At 47.1% G+C, this 9,434-nt stretch overlaps 1 protein-coding gene across 1 annotated transcript in view; it reads right to left on the bottom strand.

The window, feature by feature from the left end:
• The window catches only part of LOC307082403 (alpha-1,6-mannosylglycoprotein 6-beta-N-acetylglucosaminyltransferase B-like), a 91,772-nt gene that overhangs the window by 75,271 nt on the left and 7,067 nt on the right, over window positions 1-9,434 (bottom strand).

Genomic DNA, 9,434 nt, shown 5'->3' with positions numbered 1-9,434 from the left:
AGGCGGGAAAACCTGGGTGCTATTAATCACCGGCAATACCAGTTCAGGCCAGTTTAGCAATTGTTAGCAATACCAGTTGATAATGCGTCACGCGTAGCTTGATATTTTTTCGCCAACAAACACCGTAAAATGTCCTACGATAGAAGTTGGACACTACTATGTGTACGACTGATTTAATGAGACATTAATCAGACAGAACTGCTTATGAACGGTATACAACGACAGCTTTCACTGTTGATGGGCGGCAGCCATCTTGGATGCTGAAGCAGGGGTCATTCGGTTTTCCGGCTTTCCGAGTCAGGGATTCCGACTACAGGGGGCGCGTACTTGGATATCCCGACTTCCGCGTTTAAACTAAATGCACTGCTAGTCCATCAGGATCACCTTGGTTACTGTAGGCCTCAAAACACAACAAGACGGGCTTTTCTCACCATCCACGGCTTAGCCCCAGGTGTGTGTGTGTGATATAAAGGAGGATGACATTGTGTTTTAGCTGTAGCCAGATCTTAGATTTTTCCCTCAGTTTGCTCCCAGAACAAAGATATGATGAGTTAAGATCTTTATGCATGTACAGTGATGAATAGGACATTATGATCAATATGAATTATTCAATATGAACTCAAAAATAATTTATCAAATCTCATATCTTTTTACCTCTCCAGCCAGTTGTGATATTTCTACCGTAGACTGGGTGGTGGCGATATTTATACGGTTAAACAAAAAACGTGTGTTGTTATGTAATCAAATGTGAATTTGTAAGTCGATGGACCCTCTTTAAATGAGGTGATTCATCTTTGAAACTTTCAAACCCCAAACGTAATAACGCCGCCTTGTTCTTACGAACCGCATCGAACACACGATCTCTCAACTGCTTTTATTCACACCAGCAAACTCCAGAATATATGGTCAAGTGCTGGCAAATGAAGATCCATGGTCTTTACCCAGAATGCCTCAGCGGCGGTTGTCGTGGACAACGAGCCTCTGGGCTACAAGTGTGGGCAGAAATGTTGCACAGCAGCAGACCTCATACATTACCCTGACCCAGAAACAACAACAATAACCACCCGCCTCTCTCTCAAACAGTCTTTCCTCTCTGCCCTTCTCTCCTCTCTCCTTTCATCTCTCCTCTCCCCATCTCTCCTCTCTCCCTGTCTCTCCTCTCAAACTGTCGCTCATCTCTGGACATTCCTCCAGCCAGCTGCTTCTTGTCCTTCCTCTGGTTCCTCTAACCCCCAGGGGCAGCAGGGAATTGACTGTGTTTATACCGCGTTTTTCTTACCCGTGACCACCCCATGGCGCTTTACAATACTGCCTCACATTCACCCGTTCATCCACACATTCATACACCGACGGCGGAGTCCGCCACGCAGGGCGACAGCCAGCTGGTCAGGAGCAGTCAGGGTGAGGCGTCTCGCTCAGGGACACCTCGACACTCAGCTAGGAAGAGTCAGTAATCGAACTAGCAACCTTCTGGTTACCAGCCAACCCGCTCTACGTCCTGAGCCACATGCCGCGTGAAGGTGAACGAGAGGATTATCCCTAGGAATCTTAATGTATAGGTATCTGGAACAGTTTCCACGCTACACACCACCACTGTGACTTCTACTGGGCTCCTCCAGACAAAGACGCAGGGTGGTGGTGTTAGAAATCCGTTTTATTTTTAAAGTTGCAGTAAATGAAAATGGCAAGGGTGCTCCATGTTGCCATGCAGGATATCTCTCCTTGAGTGTTTACAGTGATGGCGGGTTCAACCTGTGCACACTGATTACTCAACGAGCAACAGGTGTGCAGCCTCAACCAGCACCAGAGTCCAATCAGACTCGGCCAGGTGAGGCTGCTTCAACCAGCCCCTTTCCTGACCCCTGCCTGTTCCTGACAGCACGTTTACTGGAGGTCACCTGGGTAAAGTGCTTGCTAGGGCTGAATGAATAAACAGAAGCATCATCATAAAACAGAACGACTCTCACTGCCTCCAATTAAAAGTAAGAATTAGTAAATCCCTCGGTCACAGTGAAAGTGAACCCTGAAATGTAGAAAAACCTATCTAATGCAAAATCCTGCTTTACTGCAGAATAATCGTACTGCAGTAGAACCTTTTCTACTACACACACACATCCAGGACAACACACACCTCTCCATTTGGAAGATGTGCTGACGACAGTAGCTTAGCCAAACGAGACCCTTGTAAATAGTTAGAAGAACGTCTTGGTCCCCGAGGAAGAGAGTGCCACACAGGACACTGTCTGAGCAGAAGAGAAGAATGATGGAAGCCAGTATCCCGGGGCCTGTTTTGTTCCTCTCGGTCTTGTTAATACAGGGGTCCAGCTCCAACACAGACAGGTTAATTCTCCTTTAACGACTCTGTACCAGCTCCAGGGCTCTGGGTACCAATCCATTTCATGAGCAACAGAATCACATTAGATCCGCATTTGTGTCTGGCCGCTGTGTGAGAGTGTAAACAGTCCCTCCTAAACCAAAGCGGGGTTTAGCGAGCTGTGGGCCGTGTGAAAGAGCCTTTGTTCGATGGTGGATCACACCGGCTATTCTTCTCGTCTTAAAAATAGACACAATCACGTCCTGCCCGCACCTGCAGCAGTGCCAAGGCTGCATTTACATTTTACATGTAAGGCATTTAGCAGACGCTTTTATCCTAAGCGACTTAAAATAAGTACATTTGTCAGAAGAAAGAGAAACAACAATATATTGCTGTCGCTACGGTAAGAATGCTCATAGAAACAAGTGCCAAGCTCTAACCACGGCTAGGTTGACACATTCCCCGTATACAACAGAGATAGCTAGGATAGGATGCTACACACAGCATCGTATCCTATGGTATCGCTTTGGTACCCTAGGATAAGAGAATGAGAAGCCCTATCTATCTAATGGGGGTAGAGTCTAGGAACATAGAACTATAGAGCTCTATCTTCATCATGGTGGTAGAGTACTTATATAGGAACCATAATCTAGTGATTCACTCAGCTTCTCATTCATAAGTTATATTTGGCTTTAGATGAATCAGATGAATCGTGAGCCTTCAGTCTGTTCAGATCTATTATGGTTTAACATGTTAGAAAGAAAACGGCCTTGATTCAGTGAGAGTAACATATATGTGTGAAGGGCCAAGGTCTATTGAGTGTCAGTTAAGTCAATATTAAATACATTCATGAATAACTAAATATAAACATGAATACATAAATAATTTAATCTGCCAATGAAAAAAATAAGAGGCAATACTTTGATAAATATCAGTCAATGTAGTTTAACGAAAACATAAATAATCTGTTTCTTTTTAAAAGGACATTTTCAAACGGACTGTAATTTCCTTTTCCACTTTTATTTATGTCAGGGGACTTTTATTTCATAAAGCCACATGAGCGTGTGGCCCTACATGTGTAGTGCGTGAGGTGGGGCAGGTTTCAGGAAGGAAGTGGTTGATAAGACAGAAGATTCCTCACGTCTGGTTGATACATATCGGTCACACATATGCATCAACTAGAGCTCAGCTGTATCACATCAATGAGCTATTAGAGTCCCTATTTAAAGTCACAACTATCAAACAGTCTATGCGTAGAACCAATGAGTGCTCTGCCCTGTAGATCTAACCATGAGAACCAATCACCTCCAGAACTATGATGAAGTTCCATAGCTGTGGGACCAATGAGAGCCCTGCCGTGTAAGATCTAACCAGGAGAACCCATCAAAGAACCATACTGAAGCTCCATAGCTGTGGGACCAACTCTGAGAGCTCTGTAAGATCTAACAATGAGAACCCACCACATCCAGAACCATACTGAAGCTCCATAGCTGTGGGACCAACTCTGAGAGCTCTGTAAGATCTAACGATGAGGACCCACCACATCCAGAACCATACTGAAGCTCCATAGCTGTGGGACCAACTCTGAGAGCTCTGTAAGATCTAACGATGAGGACCCACCACATCCAGAACCATACTGAAGCTCCATAGCTGTGGGGCCAACTCTGAGAGCTCTGTAAGATCTAACGATGAGGACCCACCACATCCAGAACCATACTGAAGCTCCATAGCTGTGGGACCGATAAGAGCTCTGCCCTGGGCTTCTTCCCCTACAGCAGACCTTAGATTAGTGGTCCCAGCTCTCGATACCAAAGACAGCAGTGAGGCACAACCATTTGTGAGCTTCCTCTGATGAGCCTAGGCTGTGTTCCGCCCTCCCAGGTATCACGTCCCTCTCCAAGGCTCCAGCCCGGTATCTCTCGACTAGGTATTAGAGCGCATTTTGTGGTAAGATTTAGTTTTTTTATTGTAAAATAACATGAGGTGTGTGGTATGCTCTCAATCCACTTTAACTTATTTCTGGAGGATTATTGGCAAGGGGAATGTACACTTACATTGCCAAAAAAGAATCTCTGTCTTTTGCTTTCTCTTTCTGTGCTCTCTCTCTCTCTCCCTCTGCCTCTATCTCTCTCTCTTTCTGATTACTCTCTCTCTCTTTCTGTGTGTCATCGCTCTCTTTCTCTCTCTCTTTCTGTGTACTCTCTCTCTCTCTCTCACTCTCTCTCACTCCCCCCCCACACGGCAGATGTGGTGCTGATGCTGTTGCCGTGGGATACTGCATGGACTCAACCATGATGCTAATTTCACCTGTGAAGACCGGGCCAGAGGTAGTGCGGAGGCCCCTTTGAAGCCGAGTTGGGATGTATGGCTAACCGTCTATTCTGGGCGAACCGCAAACCCACGCTTACGCAGGCAAAATATTTAGAACAGCAGGTTCATGGACATGAAGGCTGACTACATAAATACATGCGCTGTTCATTTTTTCCCTGGTTCCCAAGCAGACAAACACGTTTTTGGTGGTGCGTTGCGGTTTGTCCCATGTCAGTCGCTCTGTGAAGAACAGAGAACAGCAGTGAAATAATTATAATGGTTTTGTTATTCACAACAGATCTTGAAAGTGAAATTGAAAGTGAGAGTGGTACGGGTTTCACTTTGTGACCAAGTTCACTGCTCTAACAGACCATTAGGTTCCTGATGACGATACTTTTGAGGAGGAGGAGGAGGAGGAGGAGGAGGAGGAGGAGGAGAAGGAGGAGGGAGAAGGGGGAGGAGGAGGAGAGAGCAGGAGGAGGAGGGAGCAGGAGGGAGGGGAGAAGGGGGAGGAGGAGGAGAGAGCAGGAGGAGGAGGGGGAGGAGGAGGTGGAGGAGGAAGCAGGAGGGAGGAGGGAGCAGGAGGAGGAGGTGGAGGAGAGAGCAGGAGGAGGTCCTGGCTGCCTTAGAGTCTAACCTGCTGGTGAGATGATGAGCAAAGAGGAGCAGACAGCCCCGGCTCCTTGCTGATCCCTCATGTAAGTCTCAGCAGTAATAAGGCCGCGCCGCTCGCGCTCCGCCGGATACATTTTTAATAATCCTCCCATTTTTTATTAAAGAAATGAAAGTGTGTGTGTGGGGGGGGGGGTTGGTGTGTGTGACGGTGTATATGTGTGTTTGAGTGAGAGAGAGAAGAGGACAGAGAGAGAGAGAGAGAGAGAGAGCGAGAGTAAACCCATATGTTTTGCTTCTGCAACTTAAAAAACAAGCCAACTCGACAGAAAAAACTAACTCCAGAGTCTCTCCTTTTAAAGTCTACTATTTACTGCGTCTTCTGTCCCGTTGATAACGTGCGGTTTGAACACCACAAAGCAGTGAGACGCCACATTGATAGAGCCAGTTTAGCTCCCATATAATCAGCCTTCCACGCTACAGATCCACACACATATGTTCAGTGTTTCCACACACATATGTTCTCTGCAACACCTAATTGAGTCCCACTTACTGCACATAAACACTTGATTTGACAAGAAAGATCATACTAAAATTAGCAATTGTGTGGTTGGAATATTCTGCATCAAAAGGTTTGAGCAGAAGAATGTGAGATTATGAAACTGAACGACGAAACACTTCTCCGTCTTGTGTTTGTTTGATATAATCCGATGTGTATCAAACAGGAAGAACTGTCAAGCAAGGCATTACCATATCCAGGGTTGGGGGTTCCCTTCCCCCTGGGGCCACCCATGCAGAGAACACTCATGCATACACAGTACATGTACCGCCAGACGTTGTATTCATGTATTCATTCCCATGTTTTTCTCAGACCAATAACGGAAGCCTGACACTAACAGCCTCGACATGGAAAGGTTCCTGCTGGCCCAGCTGGACAGAGCGGGAATCAATACAGCTCTTGTCCGGCTGTCATATTAATCAAACATCCCCATCCACCGTTTAGTCATTTCACAGACGTTTCCGTCCACCAGAGACTCCAGCAAATCGTGACTCCCCATGCATGTCATTAACGACCGGTCGGGACAGCTGGCTCAAGAAGGCCTGCAGGTAGACTGAGGAGGACGCTGGGGTGTCCACTACTAAATGTAGAATGACTTAAGGGGGTGATATCCTGCCACAACGTGTGAGTGTGATTGATCAGCCATTACAAGTCTTCCCTGTGCTTAGTGACATCACAAGTGGGCGTGTCCACCGAGATGTCGCTTGATAGATCAGTCTAGCAGCCTACCCATTGGACTGTAGCTAATGTTGCTTTTCTATCAATCACTCATCTAGGTTGAAACGCCCACTTGTGATGTCACTAAGACACCGGGAAGGGCAGATTTTCAAACGGCTTGCGATGGCTCATCACACTGACACCGGGTGGCATATCACCCCTTTAAATTTAAGATAGGAACTTGAGAAGTTTTACCCAATGAACTCTAAACTACGCTCCTCTGAATTCCTTCCTCTGAACTCTCCAACGGCTCATAGAGAGAGTCGTACTCCTCCTCCGTCGGGGGGGAATCCCATTAGCTACGAAAGGTCAGGTTAATTTATTCATGACATCTGGACCTTCTGGCCCCCCAGAATTTGGGGAGAGAGAGAGAGAGTGAGAGATATTGAGTGAGGGTGAGAGTGAACTAGTGAGAGACACCGAGAGAGAGAGAGAGAGAGAGAGAGAGAGAGAGAGCATGTATATATGCATATCCATATGTGTTGCTTCTGCAACTCAAAAAACCAGCCAGCTCGGCAGTGGCCGTGTGGCCTCTACTCCCTCTGAGAGGAGGAGATCCTTCTTATCCAGAGAGGAGGAGGAGGAAATGTATATCGTCCTCCGGTCGCTCAGAGCAGGGATTGAAACCCGCTGAGGCGTGAAATACCAGACCACCATCAGCGTCCGTCCGTCCGTCCGTCCGGCGGGGGGGGGGGGAGAGGGGTGAGGGTGAAGGGGGGCGGGGGGGGAGGATGAGCCATGGCGGGAGCCCGGTGCCCCCCCACGCCGTTACTCAGCGTCACAAGCGGTGAGTCGCCATGCAGTCGGAGCTGCGGTCGGCTGTGACGCACTTGTGGCGTACGGAGCGGGTTCCAAAGGGACCCCTGGGGACCGAGACCAAGACTCGCCAGGACCAGGACCGAGACCGGCCCCAGTCTTGGTCCTGGTCCTGGCAAGGAGCAGGACCTGGTCTGGGACAAGCCTCAGCTGGTGTAAATAGTACTGACGCGATCATTTAGTTATTTTAGTTTAATTTCTTCTGCTCTGTCGCATCGTCTATGCGCTCCACGTCTGGTGTGAATGGTCCTTTACGGCCCCTTTGATGTAAAGGTCCTTTAACAGCCGAGTAATGAATAAATTACACTCAAAAGCATCGCCAATGGACTTCAACCCTCCACCTCGTACGGCTGGTGAAGATGAGCTCCAACCTTTCACCAAAATAACCACCAGTGTGTTGAAGAGGATTCAATTATAACGGCATTTAGCTTTTTAATCCAAGTGCAAAATGGTGGAGCGATGGCAGCGTCTGGATGAGGGGGATTAGGATCCAGATTAACAGACATTAGGGATGATTCTGTCACTTTACCACGATGGAAGAGATAAGAGCAGTGAGTGTTAAGAGGCTGTTAGCTCAACCATGTCAAGTGACCATGGCAACCATCACAAATTTCACACCTTATTTACCTTGGTGAATTTAAAATTAACATCTCTTATCGGTCAAATGGTAAAGAGTAATCTGTGTACAGCCCCGTTCACCCCCATGATGTTTTATTGTTTTATTGACGTGGGACAAATTGGCAGCGAACAACGTTTAGCGTCAAAGGACCTTTAGGTAACCACAATGTGTTAAATCGAGTAGAGCAGCAAATTCATGTCTGTACATTGTATTATAAGTGGATAAGGCAATTATCTTGACTGGCATTTTAATCAGGTGGTGACCACGCCCACGCTCCAGAGATCTGCATCTCTACTCTCTATAGCATTTTTATTCTCTACAGCTCTACCCCTACTCTCCTCCTCATCTCTACTCTCGACATCTTTATCTCTACTCTACACCTCAATCTGTACTCTCTACAGCTCTATCTCTACTGCATCTCTACTCTCTACAGATCTATCTCTAGTCTCTAAGGCTTTATCTCTACTCTCTACACCTCCATCTCTACTCTGTACATCTCTATCTCTAGTCTCTAAGGCTTTATCTCTACTCTCTACACCTCAATCTGTACTCTCTACAGCTCTATCTCTACTGCATCTATACTCTCTACAGATCTATCTCTAGTCTCTAAGGCTTTATCTCTACTCTCTACACCTCCATCTCTCCTCTGTACATCTCTATCTCTATTCTCCTCCTGAGTACTTTCATCACTGCTCTGTTCCAAACAAGTCATTTCAAGGTTTTACAAAAGGCTAGATACGATGCTTGTCCTGCTCCACCGAGGGATAGGCCTCGTTCTAAAGCTACAAGTAGCACAGGAAATAACAAGCTGTCCTTACTTACATTGGTGGAAAGGTGTGCAATAAGTTCTGTAGGGAGATCTCCCTACAGAACACCACCTACGACAGGACTTCCATGGACCATATATGGTCTCAGCTACATATTATTCATACTTATGTCATCCCATCTCCGGATACATAACATAATAGGATTCATAAGCCAGGGTTTACGCTCCATATTGGACAGAGTGAAACCAAGCAGCAGCAGCTAGATGAAGCCAGCGTCTCTCCAGGAGTACATTCATCCAGAGAGAGAGAGAGAGGAACTCAGCTCAGAGTCTCTCGCCCCACGTGTATAAATAGGCTCCGGCGTATGTTGCTCGCTCTTAAATCAATATTTAAATGAGCAGGTAGACAAATGAGGGGAGGCGAGCGAGAGGAAGACCTTAGACACCGACACACGCAGAGCTTCTGTACGACCTCACACACACACGAGCCTCTCTCACGTATCTTTAAGACCCTGAGCCGACGCTGAAAAGCACACACACACGGGGCGCCTACACCACGGGTTCCTCTCTAATCCGGCGGCGTCGGTGGGGGGGGCATTAAAAGCAGCCGGGGAGGAGGAAGAGGAGGGTGCCGGGTGAGAAGGTGCTCTTCAAAGGCTCTTCAATAATAAGGTGGGGCGTCTCGCGGCTCTGGAGCCTTGGAGATACGGCAGGATCAATG

Source organism: Pollachius pollachius (genome assembly GCF_949987615.1).
Source record: "Pollachius pollachius genome assembly, chromosome: 11".
NCBI lineage: Eukaryota > Metazoa > Chordata > Actinopteri > Gadiformes > Gadidae > Pollachius > Pollachius pollachius.
The sequence above is the reverse complement of the archived record's forward strand: the minus strand, read 5'-3'. Positions and strand labels throughout refer to the sequence as shown.